At 71.3% G+C, this 23,168-nt stretch overlaps 19 non-coding genes across 19 annotated transcripts; 13 read left to right on the top strand and 6 right to left on the bottom strand.

Moving 5' to 3' along the window:
* Positions 1 to 224: 224 nt before the first annotated feature.
* On the bottom strand, positions 225 to 307 carry TRNAL-CAG (transfer RNA leucine (anticodon CAG)). The gene has a single exon. It is a non-coding gene; the product is annotated as a tRNA-Leu (tRNA).
* Positions 308 to 1,023: 716 nt separating this feature from the next.
* On the top strand, positions 1,024 to 1,095 carry TRNAD-GUC (transfer RNA aspartic acid (anticodon GUC)). Its single transcript has one exon. It is a non-coding gene; the product is annotated as a tRNA-Asp (tRNA).
* A 633-nt stretch (positions 1,096 to 1,728) lies between these two features.
* On the top strand, positions 1,729 to 1,800 carry TRNAG-UCC (transfer RNA glycine (anticodon UCC)). The gene has a single exon. It is a non-coding gene; the product is annotated as a tRNA-Gly (tRNA).
* A 318-nt stretch (positions 1,801 to 2,118) lies between these two features.
* TRNAE-CUC (transfer RNA glutamic acid (anticodon CUC)) lies at positions 2,119 to 2,190 on the top strand. The gene has a single exon. It is a non-coding gene; the product is annotated as a tRNA-Glu (tRNA).
* A 1,854-nt stretch (positions 2,191 to 4,044) lies between these two features.
* On the bottom strand, positions 4,045 to 4,115 carry TRNAG-GCC (transfer RNA glycine (anticodon GCC)). The gene has a single exon. It is a non-coding gene; the product is annotated as a tRNA-Gly (tRNA).
* Positions 4,116 to 5,484: 1,369 nt separating this feature from the next.
* Positions 5,485 to 5,567, bottom strand: TRNAL-CAG (transfer RNA leucine (anticodon CAG)). The gene has a single exon. It is a non-coding gene; the product is annotated as a tRNA-Leu (tRNA).
* A 1,415-nt stretch (positions 5,568 to 6,982) lies between these two features.
* On the top strand, positions 6,983 to 7,054 carry TRNAG-UCC (transfer RNA glycine (anticodon UCC)). Its single transcript has one exon. It is a non-coding gene; the product is annotated as a tRNA-Gly (tRNA).
* A 315-nt stretch (positions 7,055 to 7,369) lies between these two features.
* TRNAE-CUC (transfer RNA glutamic acid (anticodon CUC)) lies at positions 7,370 to 7,441 on the top strand. Its single transcript has one exon. It is a non-coding gene; the product is annotated as a tRNA-Glu (tRNA).
* A 3,287-nt stretch (positions 7,442 to 10,728) lies between these two features.
* Positions 10,729 to 10,811, bottom strand: TRNAL-CAG (transfer RNA leucine (anticodon CAG)). The gene has a single exon. It is a non-coding gene; the product is annotated as a tRNA-Leu (tRNA).
* Positions 10,812 to 11,540: 729 nt separating this feature from the next.
* On the top strand, positions 11,541 to 11,612 carry TRNAD-GUC (transfer RNA aspartic acid (anticodon GUC)). The gene has a single exon. It is a non-coding gene; the product is annotated as a tRNA-Asp (tRNA).
* Positions 11,613 to 12,245: 633 nt separating this feature from the next.
* TRNAG-UCC (transfer RNA glycine (anticodon UCC)) lies at positions 12,246 to 12,317 on the top strand. The gene has a single exon. It is a non-coding gene; the product is annotated as a tRNA-Gly (tRNA).
* A 318-nt stretch (positions 12,318 to 12,635) lies between these two features.
* TRNAE-CUC (transfer RNA glutamic acid (anticodon CUC)) lies at positions 12,636 to 12,707 on the top strand. Its single transcript has one exon. It is a non-coding gene; the product is annotated as a tRNA-Glu (tRNA).
* Positions 12,708 to 15,994: 3,287 nt separating this feature from the next.
* TRNAL-CAG (transfer RNA leucine (anticodon CAG)) lies at positions 15,995 to 16,077 on the bottom strand. The gene has a single exon. It is a non-coding gene; the product is annotated as a tRNA-Leu (tRNA).
* Positions 16,078 to 16,806: 729 nt separating this feature from the next.
* Positions 16,807 to 16,878, top strand: TRNAD-GUC (transfer RNA aspartic acid (anticodon GUC)). Its single transcript has one exon. It is a non-coding gene; the product is annotated as a tRNA-Asp (tRNA).
* Positions 16,879 to 17,511: 633 nt separating this feature from the next.
* On the top strand, positions 17,512 to 17,583 carry TRNAG-UCC (transfer RNA glycine (anticodon UCC)). The gene has a single exon. It is a non-coding gene; the product is annotated as a tRNA-Gly (tRNA).
* A 315-nt stretch (positions 17,584 to 17,898) lies between these two features.
* TRNAE-CUC (transfer RNA glutamic acid (anticodon CUC)) lies at positions 17,899 to 17,970 on the top strand. The gene has a single exon. It is a non-coding gene; the product is annotated as a tRNA-Glu (tRNA).
* A 3,294-nt stretch (positions 17,971 to 21,264) lies between these two features.
* On the bottom strand, positions 21,265 to 21,347 carry TRNAL-CAG (transfer RNA leucine (anticodon CAG)). The gene has a single exon. It is a non-coding gene; the product is annotated as a tRNA-Leu (tRNA).
* A 726-nt stretch (positions 21,348 to 22,073) lies between these two features.
* TRNAD-GUC (transfer RNA aspartic acid (anticodon GUC)) lies at positions 22,074 to 22,145 on the top strand. Its single transcript has one exon. It is a non-coding gene; the product is annotated as a tRNA-Asp (tRNA).
* Positions 22,146 to 22,778: 633 nt separating this feature from the next.
* On the top strand, positions 22,779 to 22,850 carry TRNAG-UCC (transfer RNA glycine (anticodon UCC)). Its single transcript has one exon. It is a non-coding gene; the product is annotated as a tRNA-Gly (tRNA).
* The last annotated feature ends 318 nt before the right edge of the window (positions 22,851 to 23,168 follow it).

Below are 23,168 nucleotides of genomic sequence, written 5' to 3'. Positions count from 1 at the left end.
GAAGACTCGGAGGCAGGTGGGTCCCGAGAAGCGGTGTGGTGGGGAGAGGTGGGCGGGAGTGCCTGCGCGCTGGCCAGTTGGAGCGGGGTCCCTGTGGCGAGTCCCACGTGTGGGCCGGGCCGGCAAGGCGGGGTCTCGCTCGCGACGGCTGGAAAGCCGGAGCGGCGAGCGGCGTGTTGCACGACGGGCGCGAGGCTGGCCCGGGCGTGCCAAAAAGGCGTGCTTGTCAGGAGTGGGATTCGAACCCACGCCTCCAGGGGAGACTGCGACCTGAACGCAGCGCCTTAGACCGCTCGGCCATCCTGACGGCGGGCCGGGTGGCGCGGCCGTTCCCTTGGCTGGGGGAGCGCGCCAGGGACTGCGGCCTTGGTCCGTCGCGCCGCCTGGGCCCTGGGCTGCGGGGCCAGGGCGCAGGCCGCGGGGCGCGCGGGTTGCGCGGTTCCCGGGGCAGCTCCGCGCGGTTCCCGGGGCTTGCAGGGCGCCGCTGCCCGGTTCTGGAGGCCGCACGGGGCACCCGGCAGCACCCCCCGGGACGCATCCCAGACGGGCCGCCCGCTCCTTCCAGTTCGCAGCGCTGCCCCCGCCCTCGTTGTGCCCCGCCCACCGGGTCGTCGTGGTCTTCCTCCTCCTCCTCCTCTCCCTCTGGGTTTTCCTGGGGGTGCTCTTCCTCCTCTTCCTCGCTGTGCCCCTCCGCTGGCTCTTCTCCCCTCTCCTCTTGCTGCTGCTGCTGCTGCTGCTGCTGCTCTTCCTCATCTTCATCCTCCTCCCTGGCTTCCCCTGGGTCCTCCGGTTGGTTGGCTCTATGCTCCTGGAAGCTAGCATGTTGTGGTCCCGGGCCGGGGAGTCCACGTGGGGCTGAAGGCACTAGGTTGCGGGGACCGGGGCCTGGGCACTGGGGACGGGTGGCGGTTGGCCCTGGAGCCGGTGTGTGGGCGGTGGAGGGCAGGGGTCGGGTGCGGGCGGGCGGGCGGGCGGGCGGGCGGACGCAGAGGGGTCGAGGGGACCCGAGGGTGGCCGCCGCCGTCCTCGTTAGTATAGTGGTGAGTATCCCCGCCTGTCACGCGGGAGACCGGGGTTCGATTCCCCGACGGGGAGGCAAGCCGCCCTTTTTGGCCAGGCCCCGCACGCCGGCCCCCGCACGCGGAGCACCAGGGACCGTGTGGCCTGCGGGCCCCGGACACGCACCCGTGTTGGGCGCACAGGGCGCGGCGCGCGCGAGGAGTTTTCGCTCGCCCACGGTCGGTCGCCACCGACCGACAGGGCTTGGTGCGCTTGGTGCGCTAGGTGCGCTAGGTGCGCTGGGTGAGGGGGCGCGGACGAGCCGGGGAGCGAGCCTGCGGGTGCGGTCGGTCGCCTGGCCGTCGGACCTCTGGTGCACGAGGGCTTGGACGAGCCAGCTGAGGGCGGACGCGGAGACGGATACGGATACGGACGCGCGCGCCGCCGGGGCTCCGCTGGATCCGGAGGCCGGTTCCCAGGAGTAAGGAGACCGGGAGGCGCTGGGCGGAGGCGGGCGCGTGCGCAGACGGAGAAGCGGCTGGCGTGCGTGTGGATGCGCGAGGGCGCGCGCGTGGATCGGGCAGGCGTGCTGGGCTTGGCCGGCGGGGCGCCGGGCGGCCTTGGGGTGGCAGCGGGGAAGTGCGGGCGAGGCGCGCCGTCGGGGCACGGGGGCGGCGGGGCGCTCCGGGCAAGCCGGGCGGCGCGTGGCCAGGCCGGCCTCGGCGGGAGGCGTTGGTGGTATAGTGGTGAGCATAGCTGCCTTCCAAGCAGTTGACCCGGGTTCGATTCCCGGCCAACGCAGCGCGCCCACCTTTTGGCAGAGGCGGTGGTCGTGGCGCGCGCCCGGCCGCCCAGGTGGGGTGGACTCGGCTGAGCGCGGCGGGGCAGGGCGTGCGCGGGGGCCAGGAGACGGAGGCGCGCCGTGTGTTTTTGAGGTCAGGGCGGATGGCGGGCGGGGGCCCGTCGGCCGGCCCGGGCAGGACAGCCGGGGGGTTGGCCGTGGAAGTAGCGCGACAGGCCAGGCGCTGCTGCTGCTGCTGCTGCTGCTGCTGCTGCCCATTGGCACCCAGGCGCCGGCTGCAGCAGGCAGAGGCCCAGGCCAGACGCGCAGCCCGACGCTCCCTGGTGGTCTAGTGGTTAGGATTCGGCGCTCTCACCGCCGCGGCCCGGGTTCGATTCCCGGTCAGGGAAGCCTTTCTTCTTCCTCGGAGGGCCGGCGTGTGTGCTCTGCCTCCCGCAGTACAGCCCGCCCACTTTTGCACAACCACGCAGCCAACTGCTTGTGCAATGGGGCAACGCACACTGCGCCCCAGCCCCAGCCCCGGCCCCGGCCCAAGCTCTGTGCCTCTGCCTCCGCGGCCGCCCTCAGCTGCTGTCCTTTTCGCCAGCTGCGCCACCTCAGGACCTTCGGCCGCTCCCCACCTCCAGGCTGCTCGCTGTCCCCCTGCTCCCGCGCCTCCCCTGCCAGCCTTTCTGCGACACTCCTGGGCAGCCGGAACACCCCCAACCCAGACGTGGGCACGCGCGCACCAACACACATCCACCCGCACACCCAGGATGCCACAATTCCGGAACAGCCGCACCCCACTCCACACACAGGGACCGGTGCCTGCACGCACTCGGCCTCACGTCCTCACTCACGACATCACCGCCGCCGGCACCACGCACAGGAACGCGTGTGCTTCTGCGTGCGCGCGCACACACACACTCACACACACACAGACACACACACAGAGAGACACAGAGGGCACGCCTTCTCTCCCTGCCCGTTGGGCCAGGTGCCAGGTGCCGCGTGCCATGGCCTCCGTGGGTCTGAGAGTCACCAAGCAGCCCAGGGTGCAGTTGCTTTGGTTTTCCCACCGTGAGCCGATCCAGGCTCCCAGGTGGGCTCGGGGCTTGAACACGTGGGAGCTGTCCCAGAGGGGCCCTGCACTTGGCACCCCTCCCCGCCTCCACCCCCCAGGATGCAGGATGCAGGATGCAGGATGCAGGATGCAGGATGCAGATGCGAGACCAGCAGGCTGGAGAGGGCCGGCAAGCTGGAGCCCTGGGCAATGCCGGCGGCTGGCCATAGGTGAGGGAGCCTCCTCCTCCGGGAGGAGGTGGGAGAGGGCTTGCGGACAGCCCGAGAGCCGAGATGACAGCCAGCCAGTGTGTGGGGACAAGGTGGAGGAGAGGGGAGCGGCATACGCTGGCGTTTCACCGTGGGCTCTCTCCGCACGGGAGGGAACCGACCCTCCCGGTCCCCGTCGCGGGCCACGCCACCACGGATTTGGTAGCACGTTCCAATCCCCGCCTCATCTCTGAGCTCTGCGTCCCGATTGACGCCTCGATCCCTGCATGCGGTTCTCCGCCCTACTCTGTGCCGGCTCGGCCCTCGTCAAGTAGCGGCTCCGGCTCCTTGTGCCCACACAGGACCTCCAGGGCAAGGGCGGAGCTGCCCAGCCGCTTAGGGCAGGTCTCGGGGGCGACAGGTCGACGGGACTCAGAGGGCAGAGTCTCAGGCGTGGAGCCTCCCGTGCAGTGGGTTGGGAGGGGCCCGGCCCTGGGCACTGGGGGCGGTGTGTGGGGCGCGTGGCAGGGCTGGAGTCGGGTGTCTGTTCTGGAGGCTGGCATCCCAAGCAGCCTAGGGCCAGGGCGTGAGCCCCCAACGGGGGCCGGCATCTGTCCAGCAGCCGGAAGGCGGGAGGAGTCGTGGAAGGGTGCTAGGGCCAGCCGCGCGTTGGCGATGGTTGGTTGTGAGAGCAGGGTGTGGGGAGGCGAAGCGGCGGGGCTTGGCGGCTCAGTGGCCGGCCGGCAGAGCGGCGAGGTCGGAAGTGCAGCGCGTGGGCCCGAAGTGGGTATCAGGAGAGGCAGAGGCTAGGAAGGAGGCAGGGGTGCGAGAGCTGAGGCACTGGCGCTGGGCTAGGCGGGGTTCGGCGGCCAGGGGGGCTGGGGAGCGCGTGTGCCAAGAGTGCTGGTGCAAGGCTGGCCAGAGAGGAGCCCGAGGGAGCGGCTTGCGCAGAGGCACTGCTGGGGCTGCCCAAGCAAAAGGGGAGCAGGAGCTGCATGGGCCGGGAATCGAACCCGGGCCTCCCGCGTGGCAGGCGAGAATTCTACCACTGAACCACCCATGCACCGTCGGCGGGCGCCGCCAGGAGCCGCCACAGGCCCACAGGCTGATCACCACGAGCTGCTCCGTTGCAGCCGCTTTCCGTGGAGCAGGGCGACCACGCGCAAGCAGAAGGAGCTGCTCCACGCGCCTCTAGGGCCCAGGCTGCTTGGCAAGCTGCCTAGAGTTGAGGATGGGCGGAATGGTTGGCTGGGGTGGGGTTGGAGGGGGTGTGGTGTGGTGTGGTGTGGTGGTGGTTGGCCTTGGATGGGTGGGTGGGGTTTGGGAGGGAGACACACACACACACACACACACACACACACACGAGAGAGAGAGAGAGAGAGAGAGCGAGCTAGAGAGCAAGAGGCAGGCAGACAGAGAAAGAGAGAGAAGCACAGAGCTTCAGCTCCTGCTGGGTTGTTGTCTGCATCCCAGGGCACGGGGAAGGAGGGGCGCTGGAGCCCAGAGAGAGCCAGGATGCAGCCGGCCAGACCCGGCCCTCTGCCCAGGTCCCCGTCAGAGCAGGTGACTCGGGGCGGTCCCCGTGGTGGTGGGCTCGGGTGTGAGCCACGGCTGCAACAGGAGCACCGGCTGAAGGCGGGTGTGTGGCCGGCCGCCACGCTGGGTGGGGCGCGCCTGCCCATGGAGCCCCCCGCCCCGCCCCTGGGGAGGCGGTGGGTCGTGGAGGAGAGCCAACGTGTGCAGCTGGGTGACCGCAGGGCGCCTGGGCCTTCGGCCGGCCACCAACCACTGCCCCGGGTGGTTTTCCCGACTCGTGGCCTCTGTGCCTCCTGAGGCAGCTGTGCTGAGGCCGAGAGAGGCGGGAGCACGGGGTCAGCCAAGGGCTCCGAGGAGCAGGATCCCGGGCAGCGCGCTGTCCCGAGCAGGCAGACAGGCTGGCAGGCGGGAGGCGGGAGGCGGGAGTGCGCGGCGAGGGCGAGGAGGTGGGACGCGGCCGAAGTGCGCTGCTCTCGGTGGGCTGGCTGCAGACAGGTGTTTAGGGGACGCTCGGGAGGACTCTGGGCGGGCCGCCCGTCGGTTCAGCGCTCTGGGGCTGGCAGGTGGCGGGGAGAGGTGGAGGAGATCTGGGGACTGGGGCTGGGAGGCGGAGGGCCGTGAATGTGCGGAAGGTAGCGGCAGAGGGTGGCGGCAGAGGAGCGGAGGAGCCAGGAAGACTCGGAGGCAGGTGGGTCCCGAGAAGCGGTGTGGTGGGGAGAGGTGGGCGGGAGTGCCTGCGCGCTGGCCAGTTGGAGCGGGGTCCCTGTGGCGAGTCCCACGTGTGGGCCGGGCCGGCAAGGCGGGGTCTCGCTCGCGACGGCTGGAGAGCCGGAGCGGCGAGCGGCGTGTTGCACGACGGGCGCGAGGCTGTCCCGGGCGTGCCAAAAAGGCGTGCTTGTCAGGAGTGGGATTCGAACCCACGCCTCCAGGGGAGACTGCGACCTGAACGCAGCGCCTTAGACCGCTCGGCCATCCTGACGGCGGGCCGGGTGGCGCGGCCGTTCCCTTGGCTGGGGGAGCGCGCCAGGGACTGCGGCCTTGGTCCGTCGCGCCGCCTGGGCCCTGGGCTGCGGGGCCAGGGCGCAGGCCGCGGGGCGCGCGGGTTGCGCGGTTCCCGGGGCAGCTCCGCGCGGTTCCCGGGGCTTGCAGGGCGCCGCTGCCCGGTTCTGGAGGCCGCACGGGGCACCCGGCAGCACCCCCCGGGACGCATCCCAGACGGGCCGCCCGCTCCTTCCAGTTCGCAGCGCTGCCCCCGCCCTCGTTGTGCCCCGCCCACCGGGTCGTCGTGGTCTTCCTCCTCCTCCTCCTCTCCCTCTGGGTTTTCCTGGGGGTGCTCTTCCTCCTCTTCCTCGCTGTGCCCCTCCGCTGGCTCTTCTCCCCTCTCCTCTTGCTGCTGCTGCTGCTGCTGCTGCTGCTCTTCCTCATCTTCATCCTCCTCCCTGGCTTCCCCTGGGTCCTCCGGTTGGTTGGCTCTATGCTCCTGGAAGCTAGCATGTTGTGGTCCCGGGCCGGGGAGTCCACGTGGGGCTGAAGGCACTAGGTTGCGGGGACCGGGGCCTGGGCACTGGGGACGGGTGGCGGTTGGCCCTGGAGCCGGTGTGTGGGCGGTGGAGGGCAGGGGTCGGGTGCGGGCGGGCGGGCGGGCGGGCGGACGCAGAGGGGTCGAGGGGACCCGAGGGTGGCCGCCGCCGTCCTCGTTAGTATAGTGGTGAGTATCCCCGCCGCGCGCGGGAGACCGGGGTTCGATTCCCCGACGGGGAGGCAAGCCGCCCTTTTTGGCCAGGCCCCGCACGCCGGCCCCCGCACGCGGAGCACCAGGGACCGTGTGGCCTGCGGGCCCCGGACACGCACCCGTGTTGGGCGCACAGGGCGCGGCGCGCGCGAGGAGTTTTCGCTCGCCCACGGTCGGTCGCCACCGACCGACAGGGCTTGGTGCGCTTGGTGCGCTAGGTGCGCTAGGTGCGCTGGGTGAGGGGGCGCGGACGAGCCGGGGAGCGAGCCTGCGGGTGCGGTCGGTCGCCTGGCCGTCGGACCTCTGGTGCACGAGGGCTTGGACGAGCCAGCTGAGGGCGGACGCGGAGACGGATACGGATACGGACGCGCGCGCCGCCGGGGCTCCGCTGGATCCGGAGGCCGGTTCCCAGGAGTAAGGAGACCGGGAGGCGCTGGGCGGAGGCGGGCGCGTGCGCAGACGGAGAAGCGGCTGGCGTGCGTGTGGATGCGCGAGGGCGCGCGCGTGGATCGGGCAGGCGTGCTGGGCTTGGCCGGCGGGGCGCCGGGCGGCCTTGGGGTGGCAGCGGGGAAGTGCGGGCGAGGCGCGCCGTCGGGGCACGGGGGCGGCGGGGCGCTCCGGGCAAGCCGGGCGGCGCGTGGCCAGGCCGGCCTCGGCGGGAGGCGTTGGTGGTATAGTGGTGAGCATAGCTGCCTTCCAAGCAGTTGACCCGGGTTCGATTCCCGGCCAACGCAGCGCGCCCACCTTTTGGCAGAGGCGGTGGTCGTGGCGCGCGCCCGGCCGCCCAGGTGGGGTGGACTCGGCTGAGCGCGGCGGGGCAGGGCGTGCGCGGGGGCCAGGAGACGGAGGCGCGCCGTGTGTTTTTGAGGTCAGGGCGGATGGCGGGCGGGGGCCCGTCGGCCGGCCCGGGCAGGACAGCCGGGGGGTTGGCCGTGGAAGTAGCGCGACAGGCCAGGCGCTGCTGCTGCTGCTGCTGCTGCTGCTGCCCATTGGCACCCAGGCGCCGGCTGCAGCAGGCAGAGGCCCAGGCCAGACGCGCAGCCCGACGCTCCCTGGTGGTCTAGTGGTTAGGATTCGGCGCTCTCACCGCCGCGGCCCGGGTTCGATTCCCGGTCAGGGAAGCCTTTCTTCTTCCTCGGAGGGCCGGCGTGTGTGCTCTGCCTCCCGCAGTACAGCCCGCCCACTTTTGCACAACCACGCAGCCAACTGCTTGTGCAATGGGGCAACGCACACTGCGCCCCAGCCCCAGCCCCGGCCCCGGCCCAAGCTCTGTGCCTCTGCCTCCGCGGCCGCCCTCAGCTGCTGTCCTTTTCGCCAGCTGCGCCACCTCAGGACCTTCGGCCGCTCCCCACCTCCAGGCTGCTCGCTGTCCCCCTGCTCCCGCGCCTCCCCTGCCAGCCTTTCTGCGACACTCCTGGGCAGCCGGAACACCCCCAACCCAGACGTGGGCACGCGCGCACCAACACACATCCACCCGCACACCCAGGATGCCACAATTCCGGAACAGCCGCACCCCACTCCACACACAGGGACCGGTGCCTGCACGCACTCGGCCTCACGTCCTCACTCACGACATCACCGCCGCCGGCACCACGCACAGGAACGCGTGTGCTTCTGCGTGCGCGCGCACACACACACTCACACACACACAGACACACACACAGAGAGACACAGAGGGCACGCCTTCTCTCCCTGCCCGTTGGGCCAGGTGCCAGGTGCCGCGTGCCATGGCCTCCGTGGGTCTGAGAGTCACCAAGCAGCCCAGGGTGCAGTTGCTTTGGTTTTCCCACCGTGAGCCGATCCAGGCTCCCAGGTGGGCTCGGGGCTTGAACACGTGGGAGCTGTCCCAGAGGGGCCCTGCACTTGGCACCCCTCCCCGCCTCCACCCCCCAGGATGCAGGATGCAGGATGCAGGATGCAGGATGCAGATGCGAGACCAGCAGGCTGGAGAGGGCCGGCAAGCTGGAGCCCTGGGCAATGCCGGCGGCTGGCCATAGGTGAGGGAGCCTCCTCCTCCGGGAGGAGGTGGGAGAGGGCTTGCGGACAGCCCGAGAGCCGAGATGACAGCCAGCCAGTGTGTGGGGACAAGGTGGAGGAGAGGGGAGCGGCATACGCTGGCGTTTCACCGTGGGCTCTCTCCGCACGGGAGGGAACCGACCCTCCCGGTCCCCGTCGCGGGCCACGCCACCACGGATTTGGTAGCACGTTCCAATCCCCGCCTCATCTCTGAGCTCTGCGTCCCGATTGACGCCTCGATCCCTGCATGCGGTTCTCCGCCCTACTCTGTGCCGGCTCGGCCCTCGTCAAGTAGCGGCTCCGGCTCCTTGTGCCCACACAGGACCTCCAGGGCAAGGGCGGAGCTGCCCAGCCGCTTAGGGCAGGTCTCGGGGGCGACAGGTCGACGGGACTCAGAGGGCAGAGTCTCAGGCGTGGAGCCTCCCGTGCAGTGGGTTGGGAGGGGCCCGGCCCTGGGCACTGGGGGCGGTGTGTGGGGCGCGTGGCAGGGCTGGAGTCGGGTGTCTGTTCTGGAGGCTGGCATCCCAAGCAGCCTAGGGCCAGGGCGTGAGCCCCCAACGGGGGCCGGCATCTGTCCAGCAGCCGGAAGGCGGGAGGAGTCGTGGAAGGGTGCTAGGGCCAGCCGCGCGTTGGCGATGGTTGGTTGTGAGAGCAGGGTGTGGGGAGGCGAAGCGGCGGGGCTTGGCGGCTCAGTGGCCGGCCGGCAGAGCGGCGAGGTCGGAAGTGCAGCGCGTGGGCCCGAAGTGGGTATCAGGAGAGGCAGAGGCTAGGAAGGAGGCAGGGGTGCGAGAGCTGAGGCACTGGCGCTGGGCTAGGCGGGGTTCGGCGGCCAGGGGGGCTGGGGAGCGCGTGTGCCAAGAGTGCTGGTGCAAGGCTGGCCAGAGAGGAGCCCGAGGGAGCGGCTTGCGCAGAGGCACTGCTGGGGCTGCCCAAGCAAAAGGGGAGCAGGAGCTGCATGGGCCGGGAATCGAACCCAGGCCTCCCGCGTGGCAGGCGAGAATTCTACCACTGAACCACCCATGCACCGTCGGCGGGCGCCGCCAGGAGCCGCCACAGGCCCACAGGCTGATCACCACGAGCTGCTCCGTTGCAGCCGCTTTCCGTGGAGCAGGGCGACCACGCGCAAGCAGAAGGAGCTGCTCCACGCGCCTCTAGGGCCCAGGCTGCTTGGCAAGCTGCCTAGAGTTGAGGATGGGCGGAATGGTTGGCTGGGGTGGGGTTGGAGGGGGTGTGGTGTGGTGTGGTGTGGTGGTGGTTGGCCTTGGATGGGTGGGTGGGGTTTGGGAGGGAGACACACACACACACACACACACACACACACACGAGAGAGAGAGAGAGAGAGAGAGCGAGCTAGAGAGCAAGAGGCAGGCAGACAGAGAAAGAGAGAGAAGCACAGAGCTTCAGCTCCTGCTGGGTTGTTGTCTGCATCCCAGGGCACGGGGAAGGAGGGGCGCTGGAGCCCAGAGAGAGCCAGGATGCAGCCGGCCAGACCCGGCCCTCTGCCCAGGTCCCCGTCAGAGCAGGTGACTCGGGGCGGTCCCCGTGGTGGTGGGCTCGGGTGTGAGCCACGGCTGCAACAGGAGCACCGGCTGAAGGCGGGTGTGTGGCCGGCCGCCACGCTGGGTGGGGCGCGCCTGCCCATGGAGCCCCCCGCCCCGCCCCTGGGGAGGCGGTGGGTCGTGGAGGAGAGCCAACGTGTGCAGCTGGGTGACCGCAGGGCGCCTGGGCCTTCGGCCGGCCACCAACCACTGCCCCGGGTGGTTTTCCCGACTCGTGGCCTCTGTGCCTCCTGAGGCAGCTGTGCTGAGGCCGAGAGAGGCGGGAGCACGGGGTCAGCCAAGGGCTCCGAGGAGCAGGATCCCGGGCAGCGCGCTGTCCCGAGCAGGCAGACAGGCTGGCAGGCGGGAGGCGGGAGGCGGGAGTGCGCGGCGAGGGCGAGGAGGTGGGACGCGGCCGAAGTGCGCTGCTCTCGGTGGGCTGGCTGCAGACAGGTGTTTAGGGGACGCTCGGGAGGACTCTGGGCGGGCCGCCCGTCGGTTCAGCGCTCTGGGGCTGGCAGGTGGCGGGGAGAGGTGGAGGAGATCTGGGGACTGGGGCTGGGAGGCGGAGGGCCGTGAATGTGCGGAAGGTAGCGGCAGAGGGTGGCGGCAGAGGAGCGGAGGAGCCAGGAAGACTCGGAGGCAGGTGGGTCCCGAGAAGCGGTGTGGTGGGGAGAGGTGGGCGGGAGTGCCTGCGCGCTGGCCAGTTGGAGCGGGGTCCCTGTGGCGAGTCCCACGTGTGGGCCGGGCCGGCAAGGCGGGGTCTCGCTCGCGACGGCTGGAAAGCCGGAGCGGCGAGCGGCGTGTTGCACGACGGGCGCGAGGCTGTCCCGGGCGTGCCAAAAAGGCGTGCTTGTCAGGAGTGGGATTCGAACCCACGCCTCCAGGGGAGACTGCGACCTGAACGCAGCGCCTTAGACCGCTCGGCCATCCTGACGGCGGGCCGGGTGGCGCGGCCGTTCCCTTGGCTGGGGGAGCGCGCCAGGGACTGCGGCCTTGGTCCGTCGCGCCGCCTGGGCCCTGGGCTGCGGGGCCAGGGCGCAGGCCGCGGGGCGCGCGGGTTGCGCGGTTCCCGGGGCAGCTCCGCGCGGTTCCCGGGGCTTGCAGGGCGCCGCTGCCCGGTTCTGGAGGCCGCACGGGGCACCCGGCAGCACCCCCCGGGACGCATCCCAGACGGGCCGCCCGCTCCTTCCAGTTCGCAGCGCTGCCCCCGCCCTCGTTGTGCCCCGCCCACCGGGTCGTCGTGGTCTTCCTCCTCCTCCTCCTCTCCCTCTGGGTTTTCCTGGGGGTGCTCTTCCTCCTCTTCCTCGCTGTGCCCCTCCGCTGGCTCTTCTCCCCTCTCCTCTTGCTGCTGCTGCTGCTGCTGCTGCTGCTGCTGCTGCTCTTCCTCATCTTCATCCTCCTCCCTGGCTTCCCCTGGGTCCTCCGGTTGGTTGGCTCTATGCTCCTGGAAGCTAGCATGTTGTGGTCCCGGGCCGGGGAGTCCACGTGGGGCTGAAGGCACTAGGTTGCGGGGACCGGGGCCTGGGCACTGGGGACGGGTGGCGGTTGGCCCTGGAGCCGGTGTGTGGGCGGTGGAGGGCAGGGGTCGGGTGCGGGCGGGCGGGCGGGCGGGCGGGCGGGCGGACGCAGAGGGGTCGAGGGGACCCGAGGGTGGCCGCCGCCGTCCTCGTTAGTATAGTGGTGAGTATCCCCGCCTGTCACGCGGGAGACCGGGGTTCGATTCCCCGACGGGGAGGCAAGCCGCCCTTTTTGGCCAGGCCCCGCACGCCGGCCCCCGCACGCGGAGCACCAGGGACCGTGTGGCCTGCGGGCCCCGGACACGCACCCGTGTTGGGCGCACAGGGCGCGGCGCGCGCGAGGAGTTTTCGCTCGCCCACGGTCGGTCGCCACCGACCGACAGGGCTTGGTGCGCTTGGTGCGCTAGGTGCGCTAGGTGCGCTGGGTGAGGGGGCGCGGACGAGCCGGGGAGCGAGCCTGCGGGTGCGGTCGGTCGCCTGGCCGTCGGACCTCTGGTGCACGAGGGCTTGGACGAGCCAGCTGAGGGCGGACGCGGAGACGGATACGGATACGGACGCGCGCGCCGCCGGGGCTCCGCTGGATCCGGAGGCCGGTTCCCAGGAGTAAGGAGACCGGGAGGCGCTGGGCGGAGGCGGGCGCGTGCGCAGACGGAGAAGCGGCTGGCGTGCGTGTGGATGCGCGAGGGCGCGCGCGTGGATCGGGCAGGCGTGCTGGGCTTGGCCGGCGGGGCGCCGGGCGGCCTTGGGGTGGCAGCGGGGAAGTGCGGGCGAGGCGCGCCGTCGGGGCACGGGGGCGGCGGGGCGCTCCGGGCAAGCCGGGCGGCGCGTGGCCAGGCCGGCCTCGGCGGGAGGCGTTGGTGGTATAGTGGTGAGCATAGCTGCCTTCCAAGCAGTTGACCCGGGTTCGATTCCCGGCCAACGCAGCGCGCCCACCTTTTGGCAGAGGCGGTGGTCGTGGCGCGCGCCCGGCCGCCCAGGTGGGGTGGACTCGGCTGAGCGCGGCGGGGCAGGGCGTGCGCGGGGGCCAGGAGACGGAGGCGCGCCGTGTGTTTTTGAGGTCAGGGCGGATGGCGGGCGGGGGCCCGTCGGCCGGCCCGGGCAGGACAGCCGGGGGGTTGGCCGTGGAAGTAGCGCGACAGGCCAGGCGCTGCTGCTGCTGCTGCTGCTGCTGCTGCTGCCCATTGGCACCCAGGCGCCGGCTGCAGCAGGCAGAGGCCCAGGCCAGACGCGCAGCCCGACGCTCCCTGGTGGTCTAGTGGTTAGGATTCGGCGCTCTCACCGCCGCGGCCCGGGTTCGATTCCCGGTCAGGGAAGCCTTTCTTCTTCCTCGGAGGGCCGGCGTGTGTGCTCTGCCTCCCGCAGTACAGCCCGCCCACTTTTGCACAACCACGCAGCCAACTGCTTGTGCAATGGGGCAACGCACACTGCGCCCCAGCCCCAGCCCCGGCCCCGGCCCAAGCTCTGTGCCTCTGCCTCCGCGGCCGCCCTCAGCTGCTGTCCTTTTCGCCAGCTGCGCCACCTCAGGACCTTCGGCCGCTCCCCACCTCCAGGCTGCTCGCTGTCCCCCTGCTCCCGCGCCTCCCCTGCCAGCCTTTCTGCGACACTCCTGGGCAGCCGGAACACCCCCAACCCAGACGTGGGCACGCGCGCACCAACACACATCCACCCGCACACCCAGGATGCCACAATTCCGGAACAGCCGCACCCCACTCCACACACAGGGACCGGTGCCTGCACGCACTCGGCCTCACGTCCTCACTCACGACATCACCGCCGCCGGCACCACGCACAGGAACGCGTGTGCTTCTGCGTGCGCGCGCACACACACACTCACACACACACAGACACACACACAGAGAGACACAGAGGGCACGCCTTCTCTCCCTGCCCGTTGGGCCAGGTGCCAGGTGCCGCGTGCCATGGCCTCCGTGGGTCTGAGAGTCACCAAGCAGCCCAGGGTGCAGTTGCTTTGGTTTTCCCACCGTGAGCCGATCCAGGCTCCCAGGTGGGCTCGGGGCTTGAACACGTGGGAGCTGTCCCAGAGGGGCCCTGCACTTGGCACCCCTCCCCGCCTCCACCCCCCAGGATGCAGGATGCAGGATGCAGGATGCAGGATGCAGATGCGAGACCAGCAGGCTGGAGAGGGCCGGCAAGCTGGAGCCCTGGGCAATGCCGGCGGCTGGCCATAGGTGAGGGAGCCTCCTCCTCCGGGAGGAGGTGGGAGAGGGCTTGCGGACAGCCCGAGAGCCGAGATGACAGCCAGCCAGTGTGTGGGGACAAGGTGGAGGAGAGGGGAGCGGCATACGCTGGCGTTTCACCGTGGGCTCTCTCCGCACGGGAGGGAACCGACCCTCCCGGTCCCCGTCGCGGGCCACGCCACCACGGATTTGGTAGCACGTTCCAATCCCCGCCTCATCTCTGAGCTCTGCGTCCCGATTGACGCCTCGATCCCTGCATGCGGTTCTCCGCCCTACTCTGTGCCGGCTCGGCCCTCGTCAAGTAGCGGCTCCGGCTCCTTGTGCCCACACAGGACCTCCAGGGCAAGGGCGGAGCTGCCCAGCCGCTTAGGGCAGGTCTCGGGGGCGACAGGTCGACGGGACTCAGAGGGCAGAGTCTCAGGCGTGGAGCCTCCCGTGCAGTGGGTTGGGAGGGGCCCGGCCCTGGGCACTGGGGGCGGTGTGTGGGGCGCGTGGCAGGGCTGGAGTCGGGTGTCTGTTCTGGAGGCTGGCATCCCAAGCAGCCTAGGGCCAGGGCGTGAGCCCCCAACGGGGGCCGGCATCTGTCCAGCAGCCGGAAGGCGGGAGGAGTCGTGGAAGGGTGCTAGGGCCAGCCGCGCGTTGGCGATGGTTGGTTGTGAGAGCAGGGTGTGGGGAGGCGAAGCGGCGGGGCTTGGCGGCTCAGTGGCCGGCCGGCAGAGCGGCGAGGTCGGAAGTGCAGCGCGTGGGCCCGAAGTGGGTATCAGGAGAGGCAGAGGCTAGGAAGGAGGCAGGGGTGCGAGAGCTGAGGCACTGGCGCTGGGCTAGGCGGGGTTCGGCGGCCAGGGGGGCTGGGGAGCGCGTGTGCCAAGAGTGCTGGTGCAAGGCTGGCCAGAGAGGAGCCCGAGGGAGCGGCTTGCGCAGAGGCACTGCTGGGGCTGCCCAAGCAAAAGGGGAGCAGGAGCTGCATGGGCCGGGAATCGAACCCAGGCCTCCCGCGTGGCAGGCGAGAATTCTACCACTGAACCACCCATGCACCGTCGGCGGGCGCCGCCAGGAGCCGCCACAGGCCCACAGGCTGATCACCACGAGCTGCTCCGTTGCAGCCGCTTTCCGTGGAGCAGGGCGACCACGCGCAAGCAGAAGGAGCTGCTCCACGCGCCTCTAGGGCCCAGGCTGCTTGGCAAGCTGCCTAGAGTTGAGGATGGGCGGAATGGTTGGCTGGGGTGGGGTTGGAGGGGGTGTGGTGTGGTGTGGTGTGGTGGTGGTTGGCCTTGGATGGGTGGGTGGGGTTTGGGAGGGAGACACACACACACACACACACACACACACACACGAGAGAGAGAGAGAGAGAGAGAGCGAGCTAGAGAGCAAGAGGCAGGCAGACAGAGAAAGAGAGAGAAGCACAGAGCTTCAGCTCCTGCTGGGTTGTTGTCTGCATCCCAGGGCACGGGGAAGGAGGGGCGCTGGAGCCCAGAGAGAGCCAGGATGCAGCCGGCCAGACCCGGCCCTCTGCCCAGGTCCCCGTCAGAGCAGGTGACTCGGGGCGGTCCCCGTGGTGGTGGGCTCGGGTGTGAGCCACGGCTGCAACAGGAGCACCGGCTGAAGGCGGGTGTGTGGCCGGCCGCCACGCTGGGTGGGGCGCGCCTGCCCATGGAGCCCCCCGCCCCGCCCCTGGGGAGGCGGTGGGTCGTGGAGGAGAGCCAACGTGTGCAGCTGGGTGACCGCAGGGCGCCTGGGCCTTCGGCCGGCCACCAACCACTGCCCCGGGTGGTTTTCCCGACTCGTGGCCTCTGTGCCTCCTGAGGCAGCTGTGCTGAGGCCGAGAGAGGCGGGAGCACGGGGTCAGCCAAGGGCTCCGAGGAGCAGGATCCCGGGCAGCGCGCTGTCCCGAGCAGGCAGACAGGCTGGCAGGCGGGAGGCGGGAGGCGGGAGTGCGCGGCGAGGGCGAGGAGGTGGGACGCGGCCGAAGTGCGCTGCTCTCGGTGGGCTGGCTGCAGACAGGTGTTTAGGGGACGCTCGGGAGGACTCTGGGCGGGCCGCCCGTCGGTTCAGCGCTCTGGGGCTGGCAGGTGGCGGGGAGAGGTGGAGGAGATCTGGGGACTGGGGCTGGGAGGCGGAGGGCCGTGAATGTGCGGAAGGTAGCGGCAGAGGGTGGCGGCAGAGGAGCGGAGGAGCCAGGAAGACTCGGAGGCAGGTGGGTCCCGAGAAGCGGTGTGGTGGGGAGAGGTGGGCGGGAGTGCCTGCGCGCTGGCCAGTTGGAGCGGGGTCCCTGTGGCGAGTCCCACGTGTGGGCCGGGCCGGCAAGGCGGGGTCTCGCTCGCGACGGCTGGAAAGCCGGAGCGGCGAGCGGCGTGTTGCACGACGGGCGCGAGGCTGTCCCGGGCGTGCCAAAAAGGCGTGCTTGTCAGGAGTGGGATTCGAACCCACGCCTCCAGGGGAGACTGCGACCTGAACGCAGCGCCTTAGACCGCTCGGCCATCCTGACGGCGGGCCGGGTGGCGCGGCCGTTCCCTTGGCTGGGGGAGCGCGCCAGGGACTGCGGCCTTGGTCCGTCGCGCCGCCTGGGCCCTGGGCTGCGGGGCCAGGGCGCAGGCCGCGGGGCGCGCGGGTTGCGCGGTTCCCGGGGCAGCTCCGCGCGGTTCCCGGGGCTTGCAGGGCGCCGCTGCCCGGTTCTGGAGGCCGCACGGGGCACCCGGCAGCACCCCCCGGGACGCATCCCAGACGGGCCGCCCGCTCCTTCCAGTTCGCAGCGCTGCCCCCGCCCTCGTTGTGCCCCGCCCACCGGGTCGTCGTGGTCTTCCTCCTCCTCCTCCTCTCCCTCTGGGTTTTCCTGGGGGTGCTCTTCCTCCTCTTCCTCGCTGTGCCCCTCCGCTGGCTCTTCTCCCCTCTCCTCTTGCTGCTGCTGCTGCTGCTGCTGCTGCTGCTGCTGCTCTTCCTCATCTTCATCCTCCTCCCTGGCTTCCCCTGGGTCCTCCGGTTGGTTGGCTCTATGCTCCTGGAAGCTAGCATGTTGTGGTCCCGGGCCGGGGAGTCCACGTGGGGCTGAAGGCACTAGGTTGCGGGGACCGGGGCCTGGGCACTGGGGACGGGTGGCGGTTGGCCCTGGAGCCGGTGTGTGGGCGGTGGAGGGCAGGGGTCGGGTGCGGGCGGGCGGGCGGGCGGGCGGGCGGGCGGACGCAGAGGGGTCGAGGGGACCCGAGGGTGGCCGCCGCCGTCCTCGTTAGTATAGTGGTGAGTATCCCCGCCTGTCACGCGGGAGACCGGGGTTCGATTCCCCGACGGGGAGGCAAGCCGCCCTTTTTGGCCAGGCCCCGCACGCCGGCCCCCGCACGCGGAGCACCAGGGACCGTGTGGCCTGCGGGCCCCGGACACGCACCCGTGTTGGGCGCACAGGGCGCGGCGCGCGCGAGGAGTTTTCGCTCGCCCACGGTCGGTCGCCACCGACCGACAGGGCTTGGTGCGCTTGGTGCGCTAGGTGCGCTAGGTGCGCTGGGTGAGGGGGCGCGGACGAGCCGGGGAGCGAGCCTGCGGGTGCGGTCGGTCGCCTGGCCGTCGGACCTCTGGTGCACGAGGGCTTGGACGAGCCAGCTGAGGGCGGACGCGGAGACGGATACGGATACGGACGCGCGCGCCGCCGGGGCTCCGCTGGATCCGGAGGCCGGTTCCCAGGAGTAAGGAGACCGGGAGGCGCTGGGCGGAGGCGGGCGCGTGCGCAGACGGAGAAGCGGCTGGCGTGCGTGTGGATGCGCGAGGGCGCGCGCGTGGATCGGGCAGGCGTGCTGGGCTTGGCCGGCGGGGCGCCGGGCGGCCTTGGGGTGGCAGCGGGGAAGTGCGGGCGAGGCGCGCCGTCGGGGCACGGGGGCGGCGGGGCGCTCCGGGCAAGCCGGGCGGCGCGTGGCCAGGCCGGCCTCGGCGGGAGGCGTTGGTGGTATAGTGGTGAGCATAGCTGCCTTCCAAGCAGTTGACCCGGGTTCGATTCCCGGCCAACGCAGCGCGCCCACCTTTTGGCAGAGGCGGTGGTCGTGGCGCGCGCCCGGCCGCCCAGGTGGGGTGGACTCGGCTGAGCGCGGCGGGGCAGGGCGTGCGCGGGGGCCAGGAGACGGAGGCGCGCCGTGTGTTTTTGAGGTCAGGGCGGATGGCGGGCGGGGGCCCGTCGGCCGGCCCGGGCAGGACAGCCGGGGGGTTGGCCGTGGAAGTAGCGCGACAGGCCAGGCGCTGCTGCTGCTGCTGCTGCTGCTGCTGCCCATTGGCACCCAGGCGCCGGCTGCAGCAGGCAGAGGCCCAGGCCAGACGCGCAGCCCGACGCTCCCTGGTGGTCTAGTGGTTAGGATTCGGCGCTCTCACCGCCGCGGCCCGGGTTCGATTCCCGGTCAGGGAAGCCTTTCTTCTTCCTCGGAGGGCCGGCGTGTGTGCTCTGCCTCCCGCAGTACAGCCCGCCCACTTTTGCACAACCACGCAGCCAACTGCTTGTGCAATGGGGCAACGCACACTGCGCCCCAGCCCCAGCCCCGGCCCCGGCCCAAGCTCTGTGCCTCTGCCTCCGCGGCCGCCCTCAGCTGCTGTCCTTTTCGCCAGCTGCGCCACCTCAGGACCTTCGGCCGCTCCCCACCTCCAGGCTGCTCGCTGTCCCCCTGCTCCCGCGCCTCCCCTGCCAGCCTTTCTGCGACACTCCTGGGCAGCCGGAACACCCCCAACCCAGACGTGGGCACGCGCGCACCAACACACATCCACCCGCACACCCAGGATGCCACAATTCCGGAACAGCCGCACCCCACTCCACACACAGGGACCGGTGCCTGCACGCACTCGGCCTCACGTCCTCACTCACGACATCACCGCCGCCGGCACCACGCACAGGAACGCGTGTGCTTCTGCGTGCGCGCGCACACACACACTCACACACACACAGACACACACACAGAGAGACACAGAGGGCACGCCTTCTCTCCCTGCCCGTTGGGCCAGGTGCCAGGTGCCGCGTGCCATGGCCTCCGTGGGTCTGAGAGTCACCAAGCAGCCCAGGGTGCAGTTGCTTTGGTTTTCCCACCGTGAGCCGATCCAGGCTCCCAGGTGGGCTCGGGGCTTGAACACGTGGGAGCTGTCCCAGAGGGGCCCTGCACTTGGCACCCCTCCCCGCCTCCACCCCCCAGGATGCAGGATGCAGGATGCAGGATGCAGGATGCAGGATGCAGATGCGAGACCAGCAGGCTGGAGAGGGCCGGCAAGCTGGAGCCCTGGGCAATGCCGGCGGCTGGCCATAGGTGAGGGAGCCTCCTCCTCCGGGAGGAGGTGGGAGAGGGCTTGCGGACAGCCCGAGAGCCGAGATGACAGCCAGCCAGTGTGTGGGGACAAGGTGGAGGAGAGGGGAGCGGCATACGCTGGCGTTTCACCGTGGGCTCTCTCCGCACGGGAGGGAACCGACCCTCCCGGTCCCCGTCGCGGGCCACGCCACCACGGATTTGGTAGCACGTTCCAATCCCCGCCTCATCTCTGAGCTCTGCGTCCCGATTGACGCCTCGATCCCTGCATGCGGTTCTCCGCCCTACTCTGTGCCGGCTCGGCCCTCGTCAAGTAGCGGCTCCGGCTCCTTGTGCCCACACAGGACCTCCAGGGCAAGGGCGGAGCTGCCCAGCCGCTTAGGGCAGGTCTCGGGGGCGACAGGTCGACGGGACTCAGAGGGCAGAGTCTCAGGCGTGGAGCCTCCCGTGCAGTGGGTTGGGAGGGGCCCGGCCCTGGGCACTGGGGGCGGTGTGTGGGGCGCGTGGCAGGGCTGGAGTCGGGTGTCTGTTCTGGAGGCTGGCATCCCAAGCAGCCTAGGGCCAGGGCGTGAGCCCCCAACGGGGGCCGGCATCTGTCCAGCAGCCGGAAGGCGGGAGGAGTCGTGGAAGGGTGCTAGGGCCAGCCGCGCGTTGGCGATGGTTGGTTGTGAGAGCAGGGTGTGGGGAGGCGAAGCGGCGGGGCTTGGCGGCTCAGTGGCCGGCCGGCAGAGCGGCGAGGTCGGAAGTGCAGCGCGTGGGCCCGAAGTGGGTATCAGGAGAGGCAGAGGCTAGGAAGGAGGCAGGGGTGCGAGAGCTGAGGCACTGGCGCTGGGCTAGGCGGGGTTCGGCGGCCAGGGGGGCTGGGGAGCGCGTGTGCCAAGAGTGCTGGTGCAAGGCTGGCCAGAGAGGAGCCCGAGGGAGCGGCTTGCGCAGAGGCACTGCTGGGGCTGCCCAAGCAAAAGGGGAGCAGGAGCTGCATGGGCCGGGAATCGAACCCAGGCCTCCCGCGTGGCAGGCGAGAATTCTACCACTGAACCACCCATGCACCGTCGGCGGGCGCCGCCAGGAGCCGCCACAGGCCCACAGGCTGATCACCACGAGCTGCTCCGTTGCAGCCGCTTTCCGTGGAGCAGGGCGACCACGCGCAAGCAGAAGGAGCTGCTCCACGCGCCTCTAGGGCCCAGGCTGCTTGGCAAGCTGCCTAGAGTTGAGGATGGGCGGAATGGTTGGCTGGGGTGGGGTTGGAGGGGGTGTGGTGTGGTGTGGTGTGGTGGTGGTTGGCCTTGGATGGGTGGGTGGGGTTTGGGAGGGAGACACACACACACACACACACACACACACACACGAGAGAGAGAGAGAGAGAGAGAGCGAGCTAGAGAGCAAGAGGCAGGCAGACAGAGAAAGAGAGAGAAGCACAGAGCTTCAGCTCCTGCTGGGTTGTTGTCTGCATCCCAGGGCACGGGGAAGGAGGGGCGCTGGAGCCCAGAGAGAGCCAGGATGCAGCCGGCCAGACCCGGCCCTCTGCCCAGGTCCCCGTCAGAGCAGGTGACTCGGGGCGGTCCCCGTGGTGGTGGGCTCGGGTGTGAGCCACGGCTGCAACAGGAGCACCGGCTGAAGGCGGGTGTGTGGCCGGCCGCCACGCTGGGTGGGGCGCGCCTGCCCATGGAGCCCCCCGCCCCGCCCCTGGGGAGGCGGTGGGTCGTGGAGGAGAGCCAACGTGTGCAGCTGGGTGACCGCAGGGCGCCTGGGCCTTCGGCCGGCCACCAACCACTGCCCCGGGTGGTTTTCCCGACTCGTGGCCTCTGTGCCTCCTGAGGCAGCTGTGCTGAGGCCGAGAGAGGCGGGAGCACGGGGTCAGCCAAGGGCTCCGAGGAGCAGGATCCCGGGCAGCGCGCTGTCCCGAGCAGGCAGACAGGCTGGCAGGCGGGAGGCGGGAGGCGGGAGTGCGCGGCGAGGGCGAGGAGGTGGGACGCGGCCGAAGTGCGCTGCTCTCGGTGGGCTGGCTGCAGACAGGTGTTTAGGGGACGCTCGGGAGGACTCTGGGCGGGCCGCCCGTCGGTTCAGCGCTCTGGGGCTGGCAGGTGGCGGGGAGAGGTGGAGGAGATCTGGGGACTGGGGCTGGGAGGCGGAGGGCCGTGAATGTGCGGAAGGTAGCGGCAGAGGGTGGCGGCAGAGGAGCGGAGGAGCCAGGAAGACTCGGAGGCAGGTGGGTCCCGAGAAGCGGTGTGGTGGGGAGAGGTGGGCGGGAGTGCCTGCGCGCTGGCCAGTTGGAGCGGGGTCCCTGTGGCGAGTCCCACGTGTGGGCCGGGCCGGCAAGGCGGGGTCTCGCTCGCGACGGCTGGAAAGCCGGAGCGGCGAGCGGCGTGTTGCACGACGGGCGCGAGGCTGTCCCGGGCGTGCCAAAAAGGCGTGCTTGTCAGGAGTGGGATTCGAACCCACGCCTCCAGGGGAGACTGCGACCTGAACGCAGCGCCTTAGACCGCTCGGCCATCCTGACGGCGGGCCGGGTGGCGCGGCCGTTCCCTTGGCTGGGGGAGCGCGCCAGGGACTGCGGCCTTGGTCCGTCGCGCCGCCTGGGCCCTGGGCTGCGGGGCCAGGGCGCAGGCCGCGGGGCGCGCGGGTTGCGCGGTTCCCGGGGCAGCTCCGCGCGGTTCCCGGGGCTTGCAGGGCGCCGCTGCCCGGTTCTGGAGGCCGCACGGGGCACCCGGCAGCACCCCCCGGGACGCATCCCAGACGGGCCGCCCGCTCCTTCCAGTTCGCAGCGCTGCCCCCGCCCTCGTTGTGCCCCGCCCACCGGGTCGTCGTGGTCTTCCTCCTCCTCCTCCTCTCCCTCTGGGTTTTCCTGGGGGTGCTCTTCCTCCTCTTCCTCGCTGTGCCCCTCCGCTGGCTCTTCTCCCCTCTCCTCTTGCTGCTGCTGCTGCTGCTGCTGCTGCTCTTCCTCATCTTCATCCTCCTCCCTGGCTTCCCCTGGGTCCTCCGGTTGGTTGGCTCTATGCTCCTGGAAGCTAGCATGTTGTGGTCCCGGGCCGGGGAGTCCACGTGGGGCTGAAGGCACTAGGTTGCACTAGGTTGCGGGGACCGGGGCCTGGGCACTGGGGACGGGTGGCGGTTGGCCCTGGAGCCGGTGTGTGGGCGGTGGAGGGCAGGGGTCGGGTGCGGGCGGGCGGGCGGGCGGGCGGGCGGACGCAGAGGGGTCGAGGGGACCCGAGGGTGGCCGCCGCCGTCCTCGTTAGTATAGTGGTGAGTATCCCCGCCTGTCACGCGGGAGACCGGGGTTCGATTCCCCGACGGGGAGGCAAGCCGCCCTTTTTGGCCAGGCCCCGCACGCCGGCCCCCGCACGCGGAGCACCAGGGACCGTGTGGCCTGCGGGCCCCGGACACGCACCCGTGTTGGGCGCACAGGGCGCGGCGCGCGCGAGGAGTTTTCGCTCGCCCACGGTCGGTCGCCACCGACCGACAGGGCTTGGTGCGCTTGGTGCGCTAGGTGCGCTAGGTGCGCTGGGTGAGGGGGCGCGGACGAGCCGGGGAGCGAGCCTGCGGGTGCGGTCGGTCGCCTGGCCGTCGGACCTCTGGTGCACGAGGGCTTGGACGAGCCAGCTGAGGGCGGACGCGGAGACGGATACGGATACGGACGCGCGCGCCGCCGGGGCTCCGCTGGATCCGGAGGCCGGTTCCCAGGAGTAAGGAGACCGGGAGGCGCTGGGCGGAGGCGGGCGCGTGCGCAGACGGAGAAGCGGCTGGCGTGCGTGTGGATGCGCGAGGGCGCGCGCGTGGATCGGGCAGGCGTGCTGGGCTTGGCCGGCGGGGCGCCGGGCGGCCTTGGGGTGGCAGCGGGGAAGTGCGGGCGAGGCGCGCCGTCGGGGCACGGGGGCGGCGGGGCGCTCCGGGCAAGCCGGGCGGCGCGTGGCCAGGCCGGCCTCGGCGGGAGGCGTTGGTGGTATAGTGGTGAGCATAGCTGCCTTCCAAGCAGTTGACCCGGGTTCGATTCCCGGCCAACGCAGCGCGCCCACCTTTTGGCAGAGGCGGTGGTCGTGGCGCGCGCCCGGCCGCCCAGGTGGGGTGGACTCGGCTGAGCGCGGCGGGGCAGGGCGTGCGCGGGGGCCAGGAGACGGAGGCGCGCCGTGTGTTTTTGAGGTCAGGGCGGATGGCGGGCGGGGGCCCGTCGGCCGGCCCGGGCAGGACAGCCGGGGGGTTGGCCGTGGAAGTAGCGCGACAGGCCAGGCGCTGCTGCTGCTGCTGCTGCTGCTGCTGCTGCCCATTGGCACCCAGGCGCCGGCTGCAGCAGGCAGAGGCCCAGGCCAGACGCGCAGCCCGACGC

Source organism: Oryctolagus cuniculus, chromosome 7 (genome assembly GCF_964237555.1).
Source record: "Oryctolagus cuniculus chromosome 7, mOryCun1.1, whole genome shotgun sequence".
Taxonomy (NCBI): Eukaryota; Metazoa; Chordata; class Mammalia; order Lagomorpha; family Leporidae; genus Oryctolagus; species Oryctolagus cuniculus.
This window is presented reverse-complemented; position numbering and strand designations above follow the sequence as displayed.